The sequence below is a fragment of the Odocoileus virginianus genome, chromosome 33 (assembly GCF_023699985.2).
Source record: "Odocoileus virginianus isolate 20LAN1187 ecotype Illinois chromosome 33, Ovbor_1.2, whole genome shotgun sequence".
Lineage (NCBI taxonomy): Eukaryota > Metazoa > Chordata > Mammalia > Artiodactyla > Cervidae > Odocoileus > Odocoileus virginianus.
Genome location: NC_069706.1, coordinates 5,686,583 through 5,709,966, shown reverse-complemented (window position 1 = coordinate 5,709,966; position 23,384 = coordinate 5,686,583). Strand labels below are relative to the sequence as shown.

The 23,384-nt window shown below is 45.3% G+C and overlaps 1 protein-coding gene across 17 annotated transcripts in view; it reads right to left on the bottom strand.

Annotated features, from left to right (window-relative positions):
• Nucleotides 1-23,384, bottom strand: part of RBFOX1 (RNA binding fox-1 homolog 1) — a 2,345,672-nt gene that overhangs the window by 706,712 nt on the left and 1,615,576 nt on the right. The gene's annotated exons all lie outside the window — the stretch shown is intronic.

Below are 23,384 nucleotides of genomic sequence, written 5' to 3'. Positions count from 1 at the left end.
GCTGAGTCCCTCTGCTGTTCCCCTGAAGCTGCCACAACATTGTTAATTGGCTATACTCCAATATAAAATGAAAAGGAACAAATAAAAAAGATGGTCAGGAATAAACACTGGTCAGCACACAGCATCTCTGCTGATGCTAAGGGCCCACAGTATCACCTATCACCTGGCAAGTGGGTTAGATTTTATGGGCCAGTTCTAATCAGATGTATGTATGTATGTATGTATGTATGTCCCTGAGGACTGTGTTGGGGGAAATTCTGAGCTCAATGCTTATATCAGAGAAGGGAACTCTGATCAACTTGTGATATCTCCCACAAGTTCAAAAAAGGAAAAGATTAGTGGTAACTATGCCATGCCCTATCAAAATGTGCTTTTTAAAAGCAAGGATGTGTCTTTAGAATAACCATATAATTTATTGACCGGACAGGAAAAAAAATATATATATATGTGTGTGTGTGTGTGTGTGACTCCATCCCTTCCCGGGAAATACATTCACAGAGTGGGAAGGCAAGGGCAGGACAAATTGAGAGTGGCGCTGACATATACACGCTACCAGGTGTAAAACGGAGAGCTAGTGGGAAGCTGCCGTATACACAGGGAGCCCAGCCTCCTTCTCTGTGACGACCTAGGGGGTGGAGTGGGCGGCAGGAAGGGGAGGAGGCTCCGAGGGAGGGGATGCATGTGTACATAAGGCTGGTTCATGCTGCCGGACAGCGGAAACTAACACAGCACTGGAAAGCAATGATCCTCCAATTAAGAAAAAATAAAAAATATGTGGGCGTTAAAGGAGTGTGTGTGGTATTAGTACTGATTATCCTGGGGTCAGCAGATATGATGTGGGGGTGACAAGGCAACCTGGGACCTGTGGTCATTCTCCCTCTATGGGGACTGGGCTTCCCTGGTGCCTCAGACGGTAAAGAATCCGCCTGCAATGTGGAAGACCTGCGTCCGATCTCTGGGTTGGGAAGATCCCGTGGAAGAGGGAACGGCTACCCACCCCAGTATGCTTGCCTGGAGAATTCCATGGACACAGGAGCCTGGCAGGCTGCAGTCCATGGGGTCACAAAGAGTTAGACACAATTGAGTGACTAGCTGACTCCACCTTCAACTCCAACAACAAAACCAAAATGAGATTTGGGTCTGCATTCACAATTTATTCTGTATATTTCTAGCGCTGTTTTTCACCAATGAGGCAACCCCTGATACCTAGCATCTGACAATATATCGTGAATTTTTGAAACATACTAAAGGAGAAGAAGATTTAGGAGCTGACTTTTGATGTATATTTTACATATTTTATATTGAAGGTTTCTTTTTTACTTTCTCTAAAACAAAATCAGGAATCATTACTTAGGCTATGCCAGAGCCCCAAATCTATAAATCAGTGCTTTGCTGTGTCCTTTAACTCAGAAATATCACTTCTAAGAATAGCTCTTAAGAAAACAGAGTTACACACAAATGTTTATTTATGTGTCAATTAACTGCAGCATTATTTAAAAGCTGTAAGTATTACGATGTGTAATAACAGGAAAAAAATAAAAGTAAATTTTAGTACTACTGTGTCTGAGTGCTCAGTTGCTTCGGTTGTGTCCAACTCTTTGCAATCATGTGGACTGCAGTCCACCAGGCTCCTCTGTCCATGGGATTCTCCAGGCAAGAGCACTGCCGTGGGATGCCATGCCCTTCTCCAGGGGATCTTCCCGACTCAGGGATCGAACCTGGGTCTCCTGCAGCTCTTGCACTGCAGGCAGATTCTCTTCCACTGGGCCACCAGGGAAGCCCCGTAGTACATGGATAGGATGGCAAAATGGGCAGCATTTAGAACAAATGTTTTGAAAAACAGAGAGATGGGAAATGCTTAAAAGGTGCAATTTAGTCTTTAGTAAAAGCAACTACAAAAATGATTCTTGTTTTGTGTTAAAAATACAGTGAAATGGACTATTAAAGAAAAAGAAGAAAGACAAGAGAAAGGACTGGGAGGAAATATTCCAAAATGTTAAAAAGGAAGAAGGAACTTCCCTGGTGGTCCAGTGGTTAAGAACCTGCGTTTCCACAACAGGGAGCATGAGTTCAGTTCCTGGTTGGGGAACTAAGATCCTACATGTTGCATGGTGCACCGAAAAGTTTAAAAAAAAAAAAAATTACGATTTTAAAATTACAAAACAGGAAATGGGTCTAATTCTCTAAATATACAAAACACACTCATGGCGAGTCAAAATAGGTGACGTTATGGTGTGCAAAGTGTATATGATCAGTAAAGCTTGTGTCTCCACAAACTGTTAAGTGGGACAAATCCATAGAGACAGAGGCAGATTCGTGGTTGCCTGGGGATTTGGGGGGGGGTGCGCAAAGAGGGGCAATAGGGCTTCCCTGGTGGCTCAGTGGTAAAGAATCCGCCTGCCAGTGTAGGAGACCCAAGTCTGACCCGTGGGTGGGGAAGATCCCTTGAAGAAATGACAACTCACTCTAGTATTCTTGCCTGGGAATCCCACAGAGGAGCCTGGAGAGCTACAGTCCTTACAGGTTTCAAAAGAGCTGGACGTGACTTAGTGATTCAACAACAGCAGTAACAACAGCGCGGGGTGAGTGCATGCTCTGTGGGCCTGGAGTTTCTGTGTTTGCAGTGATGAGAAAGTTCTGAAACTAGACAGCAATGGTTGCACGCTATTGTGTATGTATTTAATGCTCATACTATACACTCTGGAGCGGCTACAATGGGAGCTTTCATTTTGTGTGGCTTTTTCTCACAATCACATAAAGTGAAGCAGGTAATGAGGTTCTGGTTCTAGCTAAGATGGAGTAAGCCTATATTACTCTGTCTCCCTTGCTCAATGTCGCTATAAAATCTGAATAGAATACATACATAAAATCTTTGAAAATTAAACAGTAGCAGATGGAGGGGGGAAGCAGACCAAAATAAAGACAAATGGTAATTTGGAATTATCAAATACAGATTTTAAGCAGCTATTAAAAAAATACTCCAACAAGCAAAGGAAAACACGGTTAACACTAAGGGAGAACAAAAAATAGACAGTACTGGCAAAAAAACAGAAGACATAAAGAGGAACCAAATGGAACTTTTAGAACTATAAAATCAATAATCTAAATTTTTTAAAAAATTAAAATCACTGAAAGTTCAAATGTAGAATGGAGACAGCAGGAGAAAACTCAGCAAATTTGAATACATGTCAGTAAAAAGAATCCAAACTAAACAAAGTGAGGAAAAGAAAAGAAAAAGAAATCCAGGGATATGTAACAACAGAAAAAAATTATAACATTCATGTCACTGGAATCCTAGAATAAAGATAATTCTAGGATAAAGGATTCTAGAATAAAGTTTCACCACAGAAAAATTATTTAAGGAAATAATGGCTTAAAACTCCCCACAGTTGGCAAAAGATATAAACACACAAATTCAACAAGTTCAGCAAACCCTAAGAGGTAAACCCAAAGAAATATAATCAAACGTCTAAAACCGAGGTTGGGGGGAGGACTTTGAAAACAGCCAGACAAATAATGCTCTCTTTGTAAGAAGGCAACGATTCAAATAACTGTGGATCTCTCATCTAACAAGCAAACAAAACCCAGGGAGTCGGAAAACAGGAGGCACTCAATTTCCTAAGTGCTAAATTCAATCCAGAATTCTAATTCCAATGAAAATGTCCCTTAGAAATGAATATGAAATATTAAGGAAACTAAGTAAATTCTCTGCCAACAGAACTGCTCTGAAATAATTGCTATAGGAATTGCCAGACAAATGGAATATGAAACCAGAAGGAAAGTTGGAACATCAAGAATAAATGGAGAGCAAAGACATGGTAAATACAAGGGTAAATGAGAATATAATAGACCAGTCTACTCCTTTGAGTTCTTTCAAATATGTTTAATGGTTGAAAGCTAACAAATTACAAAATTGTGTGATTTGGTTTTCTATGTACATATGGAGTTTCCCTGGTGGCTCAGTGGTTAAAAATCCACCTGCCAAGGCAGGAAACTCAGGTTCAATCCCTGGGTCAGGAAGATCCCCTGGAGAAGGAAATGGCAACTCACTCCAGTATTCTTGCCTGGGAAATTCCATGGACAGAGGAGCCTGGAGGGCTATAGTCCATGGGTTCGAAAAAGAGTCAGACATGACTTAGCGACTAAACAACATATGCAATATATAAGATAAACACAGCATCAATAGAGGAGGGTAAGAAACATATATGTCAATAAGTGTTCCACACCCCAATCAAAATACTGGAAAAAAAAAAAAAAACCCTGATTCTAGGCAGACTAAGAGAAGTTAAGTATATGTATTTAATCTCTAGAGTAACCACTTAAAAATTAATACTATGGAAACTGATACACCCTAAAACAGATGGTGTTAGAATAACTGAATGTCTGTATGCAGAGCAAAAACAAAACACCTTGATTTAAATCTCACACTTTATATAAAAAATTAACTTGAAATGGATCACATATCTACATGTAAAACATAAACTAAATGGGAGATGCAATTAAAGAGTGGTGGTAATACTTTTTCCTGGGCAGCATCTACATTCTAGTAACATTCTTCAACGGAGAAGGCAATGGCAACCCACTCCAGTACTCTTGCCTGGAAAATTCTATGGATGGAGGAGCCTGGTGGGCTGCAGTCCATGGGGTCGTGAAGAGTCAGACATGACTGAGCGACTTCACTTTCAGTTTTCACTTTCATGCACTGGAGAAGGAAATGGCAACCCACTCCAGTGCTCTTGCCTGGAGAATCCCAGGGACGGCAGAGCCTAGCCTAGCCTAGACTGACGCAACTTAGCAGCAGCAGTAGCAGCAACATTCTTCAAATTCTAGTAACAATAACCAGCTTCTCCTTTGGTGGTGTTCCTGCTCATGCCATAAAGTCTTTGTGAGTTGGATGTCATCTCCACCATACACCTCTGTGCTGTGTTGTGCTAAGTCGCTTCAGTCGTGTCTGACTCTTAGTGATCCCATGGACTGCAGCCTGCGAGGCTCCTCTCTCCATGGGATTCTCCAGGCAAGAATGCTGAAGTGGGTTGCCACACCCTCCTCCAGGGGATCTTCCTGATCCAGGGATCAAACCTATGTCTCTTATGTCTCCTGAATTGGCAGGCAGGTTCTTTACCACTAGCACCACCTGGGAAGCCCGCCATACACTCTACTGCTGTCTAATAGAACCTACACCTACTGTCATCTCTTTGTTTGGAAATCAACCTGGTAACACCCGCATCTTTGGGCTCTGGTGGCAGGTGACCTTCTGTTCGTCACCTAGAGGTCATCAAGTGCAAATTGCCAGTTGATGGTCTGAGTCCCATCACGGGTCTGTGTTTCTGCTACAGTGATGGTCATCACACAGAACTCCAAGCAGAGCGTGATGATGCTCTGAAGCCTTAATAAGTTATCACTATAGCTCAGTTAGTAAAGAATCCACTTGCCATGCAGGAGACCCCAGTTTGATTCCTGGGTCAGGAAGATCCCCTGGAGAAGGGATAGGCTACCTACTCCTGTATTCTTGGGCTTCCCTTGTGGCTCAGCTGGTAAAGAATCCGCCTGCAATGCAGGAGACCTGGGTTTGATCCCTGGGTTGGGAAGATCCCCTGGAGAAGGGAAAGACTACCCACTCCAGTATTCTAGCCTGGAGAATTCCATGGAATGTGTATAGTCTATGGGGTCGCAAAAAGTTGGACACAACTGAGAGACTTTCGCTTTCATATCTAATGAGGTTCTCAAAAAAAATTTCCCAAACACCATTATGGGAGAGGTTCAGGAGAAGAGGTTCACCTGTATTGTAACTCTTTGTCATCTGTTATGAAGAAATACCCTCCCCATGCACTTTTTAAAAGCCAGTCCTGAAAATACCTTAAATGTACACTTTAGTAAATGCCATTTCATCTGGAAACTAGCATGTGATTTTTTTTTTTTTCCTCCCATGGGACTAATGCACAAAACCAATATAGTTTATAGCCTAAATGGAAAAAAAAAAAAAAAAGTGGGATGTCTGGTGCTGTTCCTTTAAGATGCTTCCAGAGAATAAAATACCACTTTCCATAGGGTTGCCAAGTAAGCACTTATGAAAGGTTAGAAACTAAAGCAATAAACTCCAGCATGAGACCCTATGCTTTCCTGGTTGAACAAGATGTTTAATAGCGGGGATTCATCTTCCCCCATCTCCTATCTTCATCTAGTCAACAGGACTCAGACGCTTTCTCAGATTCAGCCTTTTTCATCTTCTCCTGACTTGGAGCTCTCTCTTATCAGTTCTTTCTGCTTTATCCTGACCTTATTACCAGTCTGATTTCCCCTCCCACACATCAGACAGGATCTGCAAGGGAAAGAACTGCCTTATTCAGTTTTCTTTTTTTCTAGAGATCAGGATAATGTTTGAAATCCATTTGTTTTTCCATCCTTTCATCCCTCCATATACTCAACAAATATAAATATGTATGTATATGCATATACATATAACTTCTCAGACAATAAAGAATCTGCCTGCAATGCAGGAGATCCGGGTTTGATCCCTGGGTTGGGAAGATCCCATGGAGAAGGGAAAGGCTACTACTCCAGTATCTGGCCTGGACAATTCCATGGACAGATAAGCCTGGCAGCCCACAGTCCATGGGTTGCAAAGAGTCAGACATGATTGAGCAACTATTATGTTATAAGCAACTATAAATCCCATCAATAGTTCTGGCTGTTGTTTCTTTTTGGTCTAAAGGAAGAAAAAAATAGTGTGGGAAAGTAGTAAGTCCTTAGACTTCAAAAAAGGAAGCGAGGAATAATCAATTGAAAAAAAATGAAAACTAAAAGCCACAACAACGAGTGAGGTCAGCCATGATGAATTAACTCAATTTTAACTCAGAAAATGCATTTGAGAGAACTTGGGGATCCACTCATCTCTCCCCCACTATTTTCATTTTAACCTCAGGGAGAACCACAATCTGCTGATAAAATCTCATCTGATTTTGTAAAGGTACCAGCTTCTGAGAGGAGCTGAAGGGGGTCAGGAGAACAAGAAAGAATGTGGCAAGGCTAAATCCTAATTGGGAAAAAAAAAAATCGGTTGGTGTTACATGTAAATATGAACAGATAAACTCAAAGACTGAAAGCTCTAACATGTTTAATTGATGGCCAACAGTGCTAAATGGTAATTTATTAAGCAGGTCCTGAAAATCTCAAATGACTTAGGATTTTTAGCCCTTAAATGACTTGACTATGGTATACACCAACACTACACGCCTCTGAGTGAGCACCGCTTCTCCTGCTGGTCCCTGTAAAATCATACCACTTGATGATGTTGGTACAGATCACAAGAGACCTACTGTTCCTGATATGAGTCACCACGGAGAGTCAAGTGTTGTTTATCTGATTAAAGGGGTGTCAGAGGTCAGGATGCCTGCGGAACTTGAGAGAGCCTCAATAACAGGTTTTAAAGAGCTGTTTTCTTTGGAGGAAATGCTTTTCGCACTTGCTGCGCCATGAACCCACTTGTTAAATACCCCATTAGCAACAGAACAAGTTCCCCAGATCTGGGACGGGGCAGTGCAGGCAGGCAGATTCAACAGACAAGCACCCAGCAAGAGGTGGCAGTCACAAGCAGCCCCTGGCATGGATCCCATTCTGCTTCCTGCAGCCACCCCGCTTCCTGCAAAGATGCGACCTCTTGGAGCTGTTGATTTCAGGTTTGCTGTTGGTCTTGAAGTGAGAGGGCGGCCCCTGGCCATCAAGAGCCAGGCTGGCCTGACACAGGTACGCACGGTTACCAGCGAAATCAGAAAAGTGTCTTTGCATCTGATAACTTGCAAGGTGGGGGAAGACCTAGTGCCTATTATTTATTCTAATAATAAACCATTACCCCAGGCATATTTTTATTCTCCAGATTTAATAAGGAATTTTGTGAACCGAGGCAGAGGAGGGAGGGAGAAAACAATTGTGGTTATTATGAAGATGATTTCTATTTGTTTCAGATGCACAAGCAATCACCACTTTTTCCCTTCATAATCAAGGGTTATAATTGCTCCCCCAACTCCACCCCAATCCCTTGCTCAGCCCAAGAAAATCCGAACACTCACCGAAATGTCCTGAGGAACTAAAAGGGCTTGGCATATGTCCCTGAACCAGTCCCCTGGGACCATCATTACCTTATAGCCAGAGAACTCTGATTATATAGTACAGGGCTCTCAACTCAGATTTTCCCATCATCCCCTTCTCCACATCCAGAGGTGAGAAAGAGTGGGGAGGGCCAGGTAGGTGATTTACATACAATTTGCATATTTCTGCTTAGATGGAATATAGTTTTCAAGACATTTTTAAAATGAGATGTTTTAACTAGACTTTTCTTTTCCCCCTTCTGGTTAGATGTTGCAAAATCTGATGATGATTTCTTGAGAAGCTGATATTTTTATCATCTACATCCCAATTAAACAGATTGAGCAGAAATACACAGGCCACAGCCTTATCTGGGCAGTCATCCTGATCCTGTTAATTGAAAGACATTTGAGAGGCATCTTATGTTCAGAGGGTAAACTCTAGAAGCCAGAGTTGCAAGGTTCAAATCTCAGTGCTGTTACTTATGAGCTTAGGAACCTTGAACAAATTTCGCAGCTGGGCCTCACCCCTAAGGGTCATCATAGGATTTGAAAGAGTTCATATTTGCAAAGCAGCTAGAAAAGCAACCTACAGAAAGCACTGCTCAAGTGCCTTTTGAAAAATATGTGTGTATTTATTTATTTTGGGTAGTGCTGGGTCTTGGTGGCAGCTCGGGGTCTTTCTCCACGTGCGGTGAGTGGCGGCTACCCTCTAGTTGTGGTGTGCAGGCTTCTCATCGCAGTAGCCTCTCCTGTTGCTGAGCGTGGGACTCTAGGCTTTCGGACTTCAGTAGTTGTGGTGCACGGGCTTAGTTGCCCCATGACATGTGGGATCTTCCAGGACCAGGGATTGAACCCATGTCCCCTGCACTGGCAGGCAGATTCTTATCCACAGGACCACCAAGAAAGTCCCAAAGTGCTTTTTCAACTGTAAGAAACTGAATTGAAGTCCAAGTCTGTTTGCTGTTGTTATCTGTTCTTTTTATAAACTGAGAATGGCCTGAATCTGCTCAGCTCTGTGCTTAGATGCTGGGTGGAAAATATCCCAGTGGTAGAAAAATCAAGGTTATAAAAAGCGGCTGATACTTTTGAAAGTTTTGTGCTGTGACATTAAAAGTTCACTCTATAGATTGTAGAGTGTGTCAACAGAAATAAATCATGTAACAACCACTCTACTATCAGAAAGACAAAAAAAAAAAAAAAAAGTGAGGTGAACTAAGTCCCATTGAACCAATTTTCAAGACAAGGAAATAGGAACAAAAGTGACTCTCCAGTGGAAGGCAGCTTGGGCTGGCTCTCTAAGCCAGACTGCCTTCTGCATCTGAAGAAATCTTTACACAGTTATAAGAGGTCTTTTCCCTTTCTGATCTGTGACTTTACAAAATGTCATCGTTTAAGAAATGGGAACAATTGTGTAGCTGGAGAAGCTTGAGGAGTATTCATTTTCTAATTTTCCAGTTCAGTTGTCTGAAAGGGTTGCCTGGGTGGTGGTGGTTATTGTTGCTGTGTGTGTGTGTGTGTGTGTGTGTGTTCACACCCTTTCTGGAAAGCTTAATAGAAGGAAAGCTGGAAGACGAATGCTTCATGAAAAAATGAGCTCTTCAAACCCTAAACTTAAAGAATCTTTACTGAAAGAACTAGGTTCCCAAAAGTTCTGAAGCAACAAGGAGCCATTCATGGAAATTGCAAGCAATTGAAAATCTAGGTCATCTGGCTGTTTGCTTTGTCACCATTAGTATTAATTAGACACTGGATGTAATGAGTAAGCTCCGTGAGCTCTTCAGATTTAAAATAATAATAATAATAATAAACCAGCAGAGCACAGCTTTACCTTCAGGAAGAAAATATTTTCATAAGTGGCATTCTGAAAGAACCTGAGTGGTAAAAAAAAAAACAAAACAAAAACAACAAACATAACAAGAACAACAAAACCCCTTGCAATTAAATTCTGCAAATGCGCCTCGAGATAATCCCAGGGGAGGTCTTATTTGTACTTAATATTCAAATAAATATTCTTTTTGTGTGCAGTGCATTTGATAGGGTGTGTTTTATTTAATTTGAGTGTATAACGTAATCAGCTTCGTGAGGGATAATCACTGGGCGCAGGAGAACCCCTTAACTAGGATAAATGGGCCGGCTCCGCAGTGGAGGGGTGATCGCGGGCCTGCAAGGAGACTCACGAGCAGAAGCCCCATGTGGTTTCCCCCGGGAAGCCCTGCGGGTCCCTGATGTTCAAGGTGGCGCCCGTGGGACCAGCATCGGCATTAACTGGAAGCCGATTAGAAATGCAACATCTCAGACTCTGCCCTCTGGAGCAAGTGAATCACAAGCTGGGTTTTCCAAGACCCTGGGTGAACCCCAGGTAATTCCTCAGGTGATTAAATCGAGAGGAGTCACCGAGGTCGGGGTCCTCACTGCCGGGCGGGGCCATCCCTGTTCCTGTGTCCACCGACCAGAAGGACCCGCTTGCAGCTGGGCTCCTCTGTCTTACACACGCACGCGTATGTGCTAGTCGCTTCAGTCGTGTCCGACTCTTTGCCACCCCGCGGACTGCAGCCCACCAGGATCCTCTGTCCATGAGGTTCTCCAGGCACGAATGCTGGAGTAAGTTGCCCTGTCCTCCTCTGAGGGATCATTCCTCATACAGGGATCAAATCCCCACATCTCTTACGTCTCCTGCATTGGCAGGCAGGTTCTTTACCACTAGTGCCCCCTGGGAAGCCCTGTATCTTACGTGTGTTGGGTACCAAAAGGATGCCCAGAGACATCTCCAGATAGTTCCTGGAAGGTAAAGCCACAGAGCTCCCCCATCTGCTCCGTCCTCTTTCCATCCGCCTTTCTGAGGTGCGCTGGAGGTGGTTCAGCTGAAGCCCAGCAAGGAGGCGGGGAGGACAGGAGGGGCTCAGCCCCTCTCACCTTCACCCCGGACTCCCAGAGGGTTGATTACTCTTGACCTCGGCCCCTCCCCTCTGGCATCAGGTACAACCTTACTTTCCGCCTATTTCATCCCACATTCACTGCCTTGTGTGTTAGGCAGTCTCATTATTAGGATCCCTTTGAATAAGTGAAAGAATGGAGGTTTAGAGAAGCTAAACTACATTCTCTGGGTTACAAAAAAGCTGAGCCAGGAGTCCAACCCAGACCCACCTGGATGCAGAGCCCCCTCATTCACTGTGTACCTCCCACCCAACTCCCTGGCCATCCTACCTCATCTGCACAATGGAGAGAAATCAATGAATCCATAAAATGCCTAAGGCAGCCCCTTTCAATGGGTCAATACTGACCCAAGTCCCATCCCAACCTCCCTTCCTCGACTCTAACGGGGACCAAGAGGAGGAGACATCGTGGCCATCCAGAGTCTGCCAGAATCCACTGGAGGACTAAACCACACACGCAGGAGAGTCAGTGTCCTTCCCTGGGCTTGAGCGAGTCTAGGAAGCCAAGCTAACCACAATAATGAGCGCCTTAAATAATGAGGAAGCCCGGCCAGTCAACTTGGCTGCGAGCTTGCTTAGCAGCCACTGGCAATGCTCCTGGAAGAGGGGAAGGTCTCTGCAATTACACTAATGAGGAGGAGATGAACTGCAGGTCATCACGGATGAGGTGGTAGGGTTCCGTGGGCGTGAGGCAGGCAAGCGAGGACCGCCACGGCCAGACGGGACACGGGGCGTCTGCGTTCTCCGGGCCGTGGGTTATACCTGGCATGATGTTTGGGAGCCCAGAGAATATTTTAAATAATCACAACAACCAGCGTTTATTCAGTGAGATGTGCTGAATCCCAGGCATTGCACACACGGTCTCATCAGAATGAATCATCCCATATGGTTGATGAAGCCGATACTATTTTTTTTTAAGATTATTTATTTATCTATTTTATTTTTTGGTCATGGTGCATCTTCGTTACAGCACGTGGGCTTTCTCTATAGTTATGGCGAGCGGGGGCTACTCTGCATCGCAGTGCCCGAGCTTCTTATTGCAGTGGCTTCTCCTGTTGCAGGGCCCAGGCTCTAGGTGTGAGGGCTGCAGTAGATGCAAGGCGTGAGCTCAGTAGTGGCACATGGGCTTAGTCGCTCTGTGGCATGTGGGACCTTCCGGGACCTGGGGTCGAACCAGTGTCCCTTGCATTGCGAGGCTGATCCTTAATCACTGAACCACCAAGGAAGCCCAAAGCTGATACTAGTATTTTTTTTTTTTTATCCCCAGTTTGTGCTCAGAGAGGTTAAGCCATCTGCTGAAACTGACACAGCAAATAAACGGCAGAGCCAGGATTCGAGGCCAAGCAGTAAGGTTTAGGGTCCATTTTCTTAACCACTAGCTCTTCCTGCTTCTCCGCCCTTGGAGTGGCAGCCACGTCCTTGAAGCACCCTTGCCACTCACTTCCTCTCTGCTCACTCTGGCATCTAAGGCATTGCCATGACTGCAGCTCTGAGCGAGGCAACGTCACAGACCATAGACCACGCGAGCTGGATTCTGCTCCTGCCAGGCAAGCTGGGCCCAATGGGTACTCTGTCTCGGGTACCACTCTGCCCCGTTCCCATGATTCCTTCCCTTGAGCACTGTTTCAAGGACAGATACCCACATTTCCCCAATTCTTCCTCAGATGACAGGACTGGGCTTCCCTGGTGGTCCAATGGCCAGGAATCCGCCTGCTAGTGCAGAGGACACGGGGTCGACCCCTGGTCGGGGAAGATGCCACGGGCCACAGAGCAACCAAGTCCAGGCGCCACAACTACCAAAAGCTGCGCCCCCTAGAGCCTGCTCTCTGCAACAGCATAGGCCACTGCAGTGAGAGGCCCATGCTCTCTGCAAGTAGGGAGAAGACCCAACACAGCTAAAAATTACAAATAAACACATTAAAAAAATGACAAGGGCTGGAGTCCTTTTCCTGTTCTGATCATGTCCTCTCCCATGAAGGGGAAACTTCCCTCTGTAAAGTCAGGCAGAGGCTGAGCTTGAGGCCCAGACCAGCTCCTTGGCCCTTTGACCTTGAATAAGCCTGTAACTTCCTGCAGTGAGCTGAAGAGCATGCCTGCATGCTAAGTCGCTTCAGTCGTGTCCGACTCTTTGCAACCCCATGGACTGTAGCTGCCAGGCTCCTCTGTCCATGGGATTCTCCAGGCAAGAATACTGGAGTGGGTTGCCATGCCTTCCTCCAGGGGATCTTCCTGACCCAGAGATCGAACCCGGGTCTCCTGCATTGCAGGTGGATTCTTTCCTGCTGAGCTACCAGGGAAGCCCATAGTGACCCTTAGTTAAGCTCACTTGGAGGTCAGGCTTCCAAACAGCAGGATGGTTGATGTGATTTAAACTTGCGGATAAGGAAACCAAGGTGCATTAAATACTTTTCCACAGATACACAGCTAAGGGTTAGAGCCGTGATCATACTGATGCTGGAAGCCCCTCTCATTAGCCTCTGCCACGTGGCTTTCTTTGTTAATGGCAAACTTCACTATAGCCTAAGTGTTCTGTGCTGCCATCAGCAAGCCCCACACTCCTCTTAGATTTTCTAGGTAGACCAAGTGTTCCAATAGTTCATAGATGGTTCACATCTTCAAAAAAACACAGGGGCACGAAACATTCCTTTGGGAGTCTTTGATGAATAGAAGTCATAAGGATGTTTGGTTGAATTTTCTAAAAGCTGGGAGCTCCTTATTGTGATTAAATGAAGAGCTTAAGATGATCAAGCAGCAGTGAGAAAAATTCCACCCCATCCAACGCCAGCCGTGCACCAAGAGACACAGCAATTTTACAGCAGTCCATTTCCACCCAGAGAGAGCATAGACCGTGTGCCAATTTGATTAGAAAATGGCTAACACGCAGGGCCAGCCCTGTCTATTAGACGGAGAGCTGGACTAATGAATCTTGGAAATGGAAAAATCTGTCTATCCTTCTTCAAATCTGTAAGCCAATTATTATATTGGATCTTGACTTCCAATATTTCTGCAGGCTTCGAGGCAGTGAAACCATGCCAAGCAACAGGCAAATGAGAAGTCAGGGCTGTGAACACCGTTTTTGTGCTGGAGATTAAATAAAGCTTGTTTTTTCCCCTCTTCCTTGCTTCCTCCCTCCGCCCTCCTTCCTTCCCTCCCTCTCTTTCCTTCCTTTCTCCTCTCCCTCCTTCTCTCTTTTTCCCTTCCTCCTTTTTTTTTCTTCCTCTTCTGCAACTTTAACACCCCAAAAACACAATTATAGGTTACAGATATGACAGGAAAGGAATCTACTCATTTTCCTGGTAAAATCAAATAACTTCACTATTTTTCTTTCATCCAGAAACCTGACTGCAATGTCCTTTGAAAGCTAAGCTCTGCAAGGTGGGCTTCAGGGATTAAATTCTATGCATGCTTGTTCTCTGCCTGGGTTTAATCTAAGTATGTTAGTCTTGCTTAGAGGAGGAAAAGACTAAGGATAAGAGGAAGTTGAGCGGAGACATTTAGAGAAGAAGAAAAGAAAACAAAACTCTGGAGTCAGACTGCTTGGGTTTGAAACCCACTTACTCGTTGTCTCACCTTGGATAAGTTACTTAACCAATTTCCACTTCTACTATAGCACCTGAATAAAAAAAGGGGGGGTGATGGGGGGATATGACAGTATCTATTATTGGGTTTATATTGGGCATATACAAGTTTATATGTAAAAATCACTTTGAGCAGTCCCTGGCTCAGACTGTATTATATTAACTTTGTCAAACAAACTTTGGCATCACTGACTTAATGGACATGAGTTTGAGCTAACTCCTGGAGCTAGTGAAGGACAGGGAAGCCTGGTGGGCTGCAGTCCATGGGGTCTCAAAGAGCTGGATATGCCTGAGTGACTGAACAACAATTAACTTATTCAGAAAGATGACTCATCCTCTCTATTCATTTCCTTGATTATTAATTGAACAAATACTTATGAAAGCTGTTTCAGGCAAAGGAGTTGGAGAGGCAGCGATCTAGAAACCCTTGGGCTATCTCAGCACGGGTCTTGCTGCCCAGACAGAACAAGGCCATGCAGGCCTGGCCTGAGGGGCTGCCAGACCTCTGGTCTCACTCCCTCCGAGGGGGACCCGGCTCAGACTCCAGGGCTGAGAAGGGCCAGAAGCTGACCCGGCTGCCCCTGTATCCTCAGGCACAGCACAGGCTGCTCTAGGCCAATCCTTCCCTCCCAACTAGAAGACTGAAACTTGTGGAACAGCAGGAGCCACGGGTCAACTTTCTCTAAATTTGATTTAAAGGTGATGCTAACGGAAATCTACCCTGAATATTCATTGGAAGGACCGATGCTGAAGCTCAAGCTCAAGCTCCAAGACTTTGGTCACCTGATATGAAAAGACCCTGATGCTGGGAAAGATTGAAGGTAGGAGGAGAAGGGGGGGACAGAGGAAGAGATGGTTGCATGGCATCACCACGCATTGAGCAAACGCCGGGAGATGGTGATGGACATGAGTTTGAGTAAGCTCCAGGAGTTGGTGATGGACAGGGAAGCCTGGCATGCTGCAGTCCTCGGGGGCGCAGAGTCGGACATGACTGAGGGCCTGAACAACAACGTGTGATGAAGCTCACACCTGGAAGGTGCAGCCTGAAAACCAAGGGGGCAGGGAGAGAACCCACAGGTATAAGGGGCTGCTTTATTTGAGAAGTGAAGGGAGAGTATGTGATGGGTCAGCCTGCCCTAGCCAGGGGATCCAGGCTTTTCCATCTTCTCTGCATCTGATGCAGAATTGCCACAGCTTCAAAGAGAAGGAGAGGGAGAGAGGCTTATAAGTGCTACTGCTGCCGCATGTATGTGTGTGTGTAACAGACAGAGAGAGAGAGAGATTGAGAATTCTGCTGGGGATGTGGGAAAGAGGCAAGAACAGAAGAGAGCCAACGTATTCAAAAACACAAGGGCTGCCCCACACTGCCCTTCAGTCATTTAATTCTGCAATTTTGAAAAGCAAATCAAACTCTTTTGCAAAACTGTATCGTCATGGGCACACAAATGAAATTATTAATTAAAACACATCGAACACAGGCTGGTGGCAAGGCCCAGGCCTGGGAGTCAGGAAAGGAGAAGAGGAAACATGAGCCTTAAACACTGGTCTCACACCTCCCTGGAAAGGACGGTGTTCACGTTCCCTAGAGAGATTCTGCAGAAGGTGGGTTTTCGGAAGACCCAACGCGGAGGGAGGGCGTCCGGCTGATGTCCACCCCGAGCCCTGGCTGAGTCCTGCCAGAAGGGCAAGCTCCCTGGACCGCTCACCGGGGAACCGAGTCTAAGCCCCAGTGTGCGCGTCCGCCAGTGCCTGCACCAGCTCACCCTAGCCCTGACTCCCTCTCCCAGACAAGGCTGGCAATCCCCACAGGGGTCGGAGGTCCACCGGTCCCTGCAGGCGGGAGGGAGCCCCTCTTTCCAAACAGCCCCTGTTGCAGGGCCAAAGCATCGCGGCCCAGCCCCGGGCCGCCGTAGGATGCGGGTGCTGCAGTTCCAATCCCTGCAGCGCCATCTGCTGGCCAACTCCTCTTAGTACGGAGGAGCCCGCGGACGCTCGTGGTCCAGGCGCGCCGGTACTTTGGGGGCAAAGCCTCTGGTCCTGAAGTCAGACACTGCCCAGGACCTCCGAGGAGGCGGCGCCACCTTCGGCCCCAATGCCTCTCCAGGTACAGGCCGTTTCTCCTAGGCTGCGGGTGTGGGAAACCCGGGCCTGCACATCTCAGGCCCTGGGATCCGGTCCCATCCAGACTCCGCCTTTACTGTGTGGCCAGGTCCGGATGGCCCATCCCCTCTCTGGGCCTGTTTCCTCCTCTCCAAAGAGTGGAGGTGGACAGGCAGATTTCCAAGGGTCCTTCTGGCTGTGGATTTCTCTGAGCTGTGACTTCAGGTATGAAAGCCAGCTTGGCTGAAGGCAAGCAAGATCCAGGGGAAATGGCAGGGGAGGCCTCTGAACTCAACCTTGAATCCGCTGCTTCACAAGCTTAACAGCCAGGGAGGGACAGGGCGCTGGCCAACCTGTCCGGGAGTCTTTGCACTAGGGGCTCTAATTATTGCCTATTATTTCTTTTTTTTTAAATGCATGAGAGAGAAGCTATGGATTATAAATTCATGGTAGATTATGTTTTAATGTTCCCCAAACAGAATAATAATTGCTAAAACTGCTTTGGGTATCAAGCTTCATTGCACTGAACTGCACTCTAAGAATTATTATTTTTAAAAAATCACTTATGCTACCAAGATGGCGCAATGACACAGAACTAGACTCTCTATGGGGTCCCTGCCGGAGTCACCATGTCCCTGTGTATTAATGTCCGGGGAAGAATACGAAAGCGTGTTGTAAATTAAGGTGCAATTTGTAAATGCTTCATTAATATTTATTAAATGATTATTAGATGCTCTTATAATCTTTAATAAGATATTATAAAGCATGTCATTAAAATGCATTAGAAGCACATTCTTAGCAAGTCACGCCATCACCCGCTGTTAGGCAATGCCTGGTTTTAGGATCCTCTTCCTAAAGGCTTTCCCAAGATAAGATTATCATGAAGATACAGAAACGTAAGTGGCTGCCTGATCGAAACATCCCCTGGGATGATAGCAGGTATCACCCCCATGGGCATCAGAAACGGCGAGTCTTCCTTGTTGTCAACTCCTTTCTAAATGCTGTGACTTGGCTCTGGCAGAAACCACCAGAAAACACCTACAGTGATGATCCGTTTCGCCGTTGGTTGATTAGAAATGGCAGCCTACACTATGTTGAGAAGGATTCTGAGGCTCTATTTGAAAGCTAAGTGGAAGAGAATACGGTGATTAGTAGTGATGTCTGTCATGTGCCCTGTACTTGCAGGTGTCACTGCGGAGTTGGTAACACCCACCTCTGACCTAGGAAAGGGAGATGATACAGTCAGAAGGCTTGCAAGAAAAAAGGAATGAGGATTTTTCTTTCCCTTTCCTGAGAATAAGGAAAATAAAGAGAACAGTGAGCAAGCCTGAACATTCCTATTTTTTTTTTTTTAACTTTAACTGCTCCTAACTCTGTATGTCTCTAAGTTTGCTTTTCTGCCCCCTAACTCTGAATGATGCTAAAGCCGAAGCTCCAGTACTTCAGCCACCTGATGCAAAGAGCTGACTCGTTGGAAAAGATCCCGATGCTGGGAAAGATTGAGGGCAGGAGAAGAAGGGGATGACAGAGGATGAGATGGTTGGATGGCATCACCAGTTCAATGGACATGAGTCTGAGCGAACTCCGGGAGATGGTGGAGGACAGGGAAGCCTGGCGTGCTGCAGTCCATGGGTCACAAAGAGTCGGACATGACTGAACGACTGAATGGTAGTGCTAAGGTCTGTAACTGACTTTGCTTTGCTTCCCCCGAACTCTGCAGGAGCGACCCTCCACACCTGTTCTCCTCTGATTCCATGATAAGTGCATCCCTTATCTGCTGTTTACCCGTAACAACACTCTTCCCCTTGTAGATCTTCATTTTACACATCAGAAAGAAGCCTGCAGAGTCACCAAACTTCCAGACTCAGCTACTGGGTTACTGGCACCAGCCTATGACTGTCTTTGAAACAATGCAAAAGGAAGAAATTAAGATCCTATCACCTTTGTTCCTCATTACCACCTCCTGCCTCTGAGCCCTCATCTTATACAAGCCCCGAGATTCCTCATGGGGGCGGGGGGTACAGTTCTTGAGGCATGAGCTCAAGAACTGTGCCCCCATCTCCACCAGATGAGAATTAAAGCCACCTTTTCTCTTCCGAACTCTATCTCTGTATTTTTTATTCAGCTTCGGTGAGCAGAGAAAGTCAAGATTTGGGCCAGCAACACTAGGAGACACCCCTCCTGAAGGCCATTATTTCTATTTTGCTTGCCTCATATCCACACAGAGAAGGCGATGGCACCCCACTCCAGTGCTCTCGCCTGGAAAATCCCATGGGCAGAGGAGCCTGGTGGGCCGCAGTCCATGGGGTCTCGAAGAGTCAGACACAACTGAGCGACTTCACTTTCACTTTTCACTTTCATGCACTGGAGAAGGAAATGGCAACCCACTCCAGTGTTCTTGCCTGGAGAATCCCAGGGATGGGGGAGTCTGGTGGGCTGCCGTCTGTGGGTTACACAGAGTCTGACACGACTGAAGCGACTTAGCAGCAGCAGCAGCATATCCACAAGTCCATGAAAGAAAGCATCAAAGAGGAAAGCAGCTTCTAAAGATCTTGTATGGGAAGAGGGACAGAGAATAGAACGCCGTTCCCTTAGCACTGAAAGGTCTTCCTTCTGTGGCCCAGCAAGCCCCTTATTCATCTCCTGAAGATCATGAGCGCCCTTCGCCAGCAGCGGCCCACCGCGCATCTCTTTCCTTGGATCCCCCCAGGTCTGCCTACCGCAGTACCTTTGCACAGGCTGGTTCTTTGCTCAGAGGTCCCTGGCTTTTATTTTTTGATTAGGATCCCTTCTTAGTGTTCTCATGTGGGAGGGAATACCACCTCCTGCCTGCATATTTCACTCCCCACCTTGCCTCTGCCCTGCTGTATTTATTTCATGACAAAGAGCTGTGAGTCAAGATTCTGACGGTGTGGTTCAAGTTCTAGTTCTTCAGCTTCCTAGCCACGTGCATTCTGGAACCAGTTCTTCCCTTTCTCTGCACTATATCCTCCGGGGGTGTTAAATAAGGATGATAATAATGAGATCAGAGAAGGAAATGGCAACCCACTCCAGTGTTCTTGTCTGGGAAATCCCATGGACAGAGGAGCCTGATGGGGTCCGTGGGACCTGTCCATGGGGTCACAAAGAGCTGGACATGACTTAGCGACTCAACAACAAAAATATGTGTGTATAAATTACTTATTGATACACTATATTAATGTAACTTATTGTATGGATCCTCAAAATATGATATAAAAAGTCTTTCTTAAAATTTCATTCCACATTTTCAATTATAAGATCATACCCCCCAAAATAATTACTGAATTCATGTTAAACTGTTCTTTCTTTTTTTTTTTTTTAACACATTCTGTCAAGTTGCCTTTATGAACACTCCAAGATAGTATTGATTGATTCTTAGGCTAAAATGAGTTACTCAGATAGTACTAATTTGTATTCAAGATTAAATATTTAAGAGAATATTCTGTAATATGAAAGACTTGTTAGGGCTCTAATAAAATCCATCATTATATATATACATATATACATATACATATATATACATATACATATATACATATACATATACATATATATACATATACATATATATATATATATACACAGAATGGGACCATCTCATGGGTTAAATGAACTCATATGTAAAGAGTACAAAGAAAGTGCTCAGCACAGAGTAAGTGATGGTTTAGTTGCTAAGTCATGTCTGACTCTTTGAGACCCCAGGGACTGTAGCCCAATGGGCTCCTCTGTCCATGGGATTTCCCAGGCAAGATTGCTGGAGTGGGTTGCCATTTCCTTCTCCAGGGGATCTTCCTGCCCCAGGGATTGAACCCAGGTCTCCTACATTGCAGGCGGGCTCTCCACCAACCAAGCCACCAGGGGAGCTACAGAGTAAGTACTCAGAAACGATTCAATTTCTCATTTTGCCTACTTAATAATGTGGGTTTTCTTTTTCTGCTTTCTTCTGCAAGATGTCAGCCCTATGAGGGCATGGGCCCCATGCATCCAGAACCTACTATAGTGTCTGGCTCATAATAGTTGCCCAATAAATACTAGCTAAATTTGCCATGAAAAGCTTCTTTTGGGTTATAAGGAGTGAGGCATCGTTTCTGCCCTCTTGAGGGAGCCCAGGCTATGAAGAAAGAAAAAGAAGTCTAAACATTTCAGTTCAGTCTCATAAGGCCAAGGAGAGAGGGTGGCCTGCTAGGACAAAAACATCCTCTGGGTCAGGGAAACCTGAGTTTGAAAGCTGTCTCTGCCACCTCTAAGAATATGACCTGGACCAAGTTACTTCATCTCAGCAGCTTCTGTCTGGAAAATAACATCTACCTTCAAGAATTAGAATAGATAGGTATAGATATATGGCAAATGTCTGTATAGTCAAAGCTATAGTTTTTTCAGTAGTCATGTATGGATGTATGGATTCATGTATCCATGTGTGGATATCATGTATGGATATCATGTATCCATGTATGGATATCATGTATGGATAAAGAAGGCTGAGTGCTGAAGAATTGATGCCTTCAAACTCCAATGGTGCTGGAGAAGACTCTTGACAGTCCCTTGAACAGCATGGAGCTCAAACCAGTCAATCCTAAAGGAACTCATATTTATTGAAATTTTCACTGAAAGGACTGATGCTGATACTGAAGCTGCAATACTTTGGCCACCTGATGTGAAGAGCTGACTCACTGGAAAAGACCCTGATGCTGGGAAAGACTGAAGGTAAAAGCAGAAGGTGGCAGAAATGAGATGGTTAGATAGCATCACTTACTCAGTGGTCTGAATCTGGGGAAACTCCGGGAGATAGTGGAGGACAGAGGAGCCTGGTGTGCTGCAGTCCATGGGGTAGTAGAGTCAGATACTCCTTAGCAACTTAACAACAACAACTATGGATTATATCACCAATATATGTGCACTAAGCCCATGTCTGAAATGTTCACAATATCTTAAAATATTAGCTATTACCATATTTACCATTTTTTTATTGAGGTGGGACACATTTGATCAAAACAATCATTCATTCACATGACAAATCATGGTTGGATCCACAAGCCCCCATCACAGGAAAAGGAAACAAAACGTATTGCTGTGGTCATTGGTATTAGCCGAGTGTGACAAAGTGGTGATTTTCCTTTGTTTGGCTTTGTGATTTTGTGATTCTAGGAAGTCAAGCCCCAGAAGGAAAATCCAATATACTAAAGGGATCTGAGTACAGGACAGAGGGGAAGAACGGAGAAGCCTTTAAGTATGTTAAGCTTGCGTGCGTGTTAAGTCACTTCAGTCACATCTGCCTCCTTGCGACCCTGTGGATGGTAGCCAGCGGGCTCCTCTGTCCATGAGATTCTCCAGGCAAGAATACTGGGGTGGGGTGCCATTTCCTCCTCCAGGGGAATCTCCCTGACCCAGGGATTGAACCCGCATCTCCTTCAACTCCTACACTACAGGCAGATTCTTTACTGCTCAGCCACCAGGGAAGCCCTGTGTGAAGCGTATTCCTCACTTCTTCATTTCATTCATCACGGATCATCCCTTCTTATACCCTCCTCCCCACATGGGTGATACTCTGAAGATAGACAGGGCTTTGGGGAAGTCCCCTGCCAGGGCTGGCAGAAGAAGAGAGATCAGTGATGTGACCAGGTCTCTGTAGCTCTAGCCAGAGATATACTAGGGTGAAATTCAAGGTAAAAGCTAAACCAAGGGGACCCAGGTGGTAAATGAGAAAGATGGGGGTCAGAACAGTACCTGCTGGGAAAGAAAAGCCATTCAGCTTGCATCCAACCAATAATAATGTAATAATGATAATCTGCTGTCCCTTCATGGACTTGTCTATACATTTGTTCTACAAATATTAAGCTCTCACTAAAATCAGGCAGTGGGGTAGATATTGGAGAACAGTAACGATGCAGTTAGAAGGTGCATTTCATAGGGCTATGGTTCTGGGAAAGACAGATGTTTTCCCCTCCTCTGTCTCTTCCTTTTTTAATATGACCACTTAGGCATGTCCTTTTTCGTGTGATTACTTTTTAGGTGGATATTTCTGATCTTCTGTGTACTTTGATAAAACATAGATAAATTCTCCAACATTCCTTTATCTTTTTATTCATATATGTATGTGTATACCTATACCTCACCTAAGAAATGAGAGTGTGTGACAAATATTCTGGCAGGAGAAGCGGGGATTCTAGAAGATATCGAAGGTTCATCTAGCCTAGTCTAGAAAACATCATGGGAGGCTTCCTGGAGGAAGAAGTGTTTCATCAGCAACAAGAAAGAAGAAAAGCTCCCGGCCAGAGGAAAGGGAAGGCTGTTGCAGGTGGAGAGAGCAAAATATGTGACGCCTGGGAGGTAAGAGAGAGCGAGGCTTGTTTGGGACCATTGAGAGAAGGTCGGTCTAGCTGGACCACAGACTGGGGGATGGAGGTGACGGTTGAATAGACTAGGAGTTCGGGATGAATGGGATCAAGGTGTGAGGGCTCCCTTTGATGAGCTGCATTGGCCGGGCAAAACCCACCAAGATGTAGTGTTTGGAGCTGGGCATCCTTTTTTGTATAAGATCCACTTTCTGGATAATGTCATGCCTTTCCCAGAAATGAGTTAGCTTGAGCTCAAAGCTCTGACCATGCAATTCAGACTCTAAAGTGGCTGAATATTCACTCCCCAGGCCGTAGAAGCAGGGGAACTGAGGG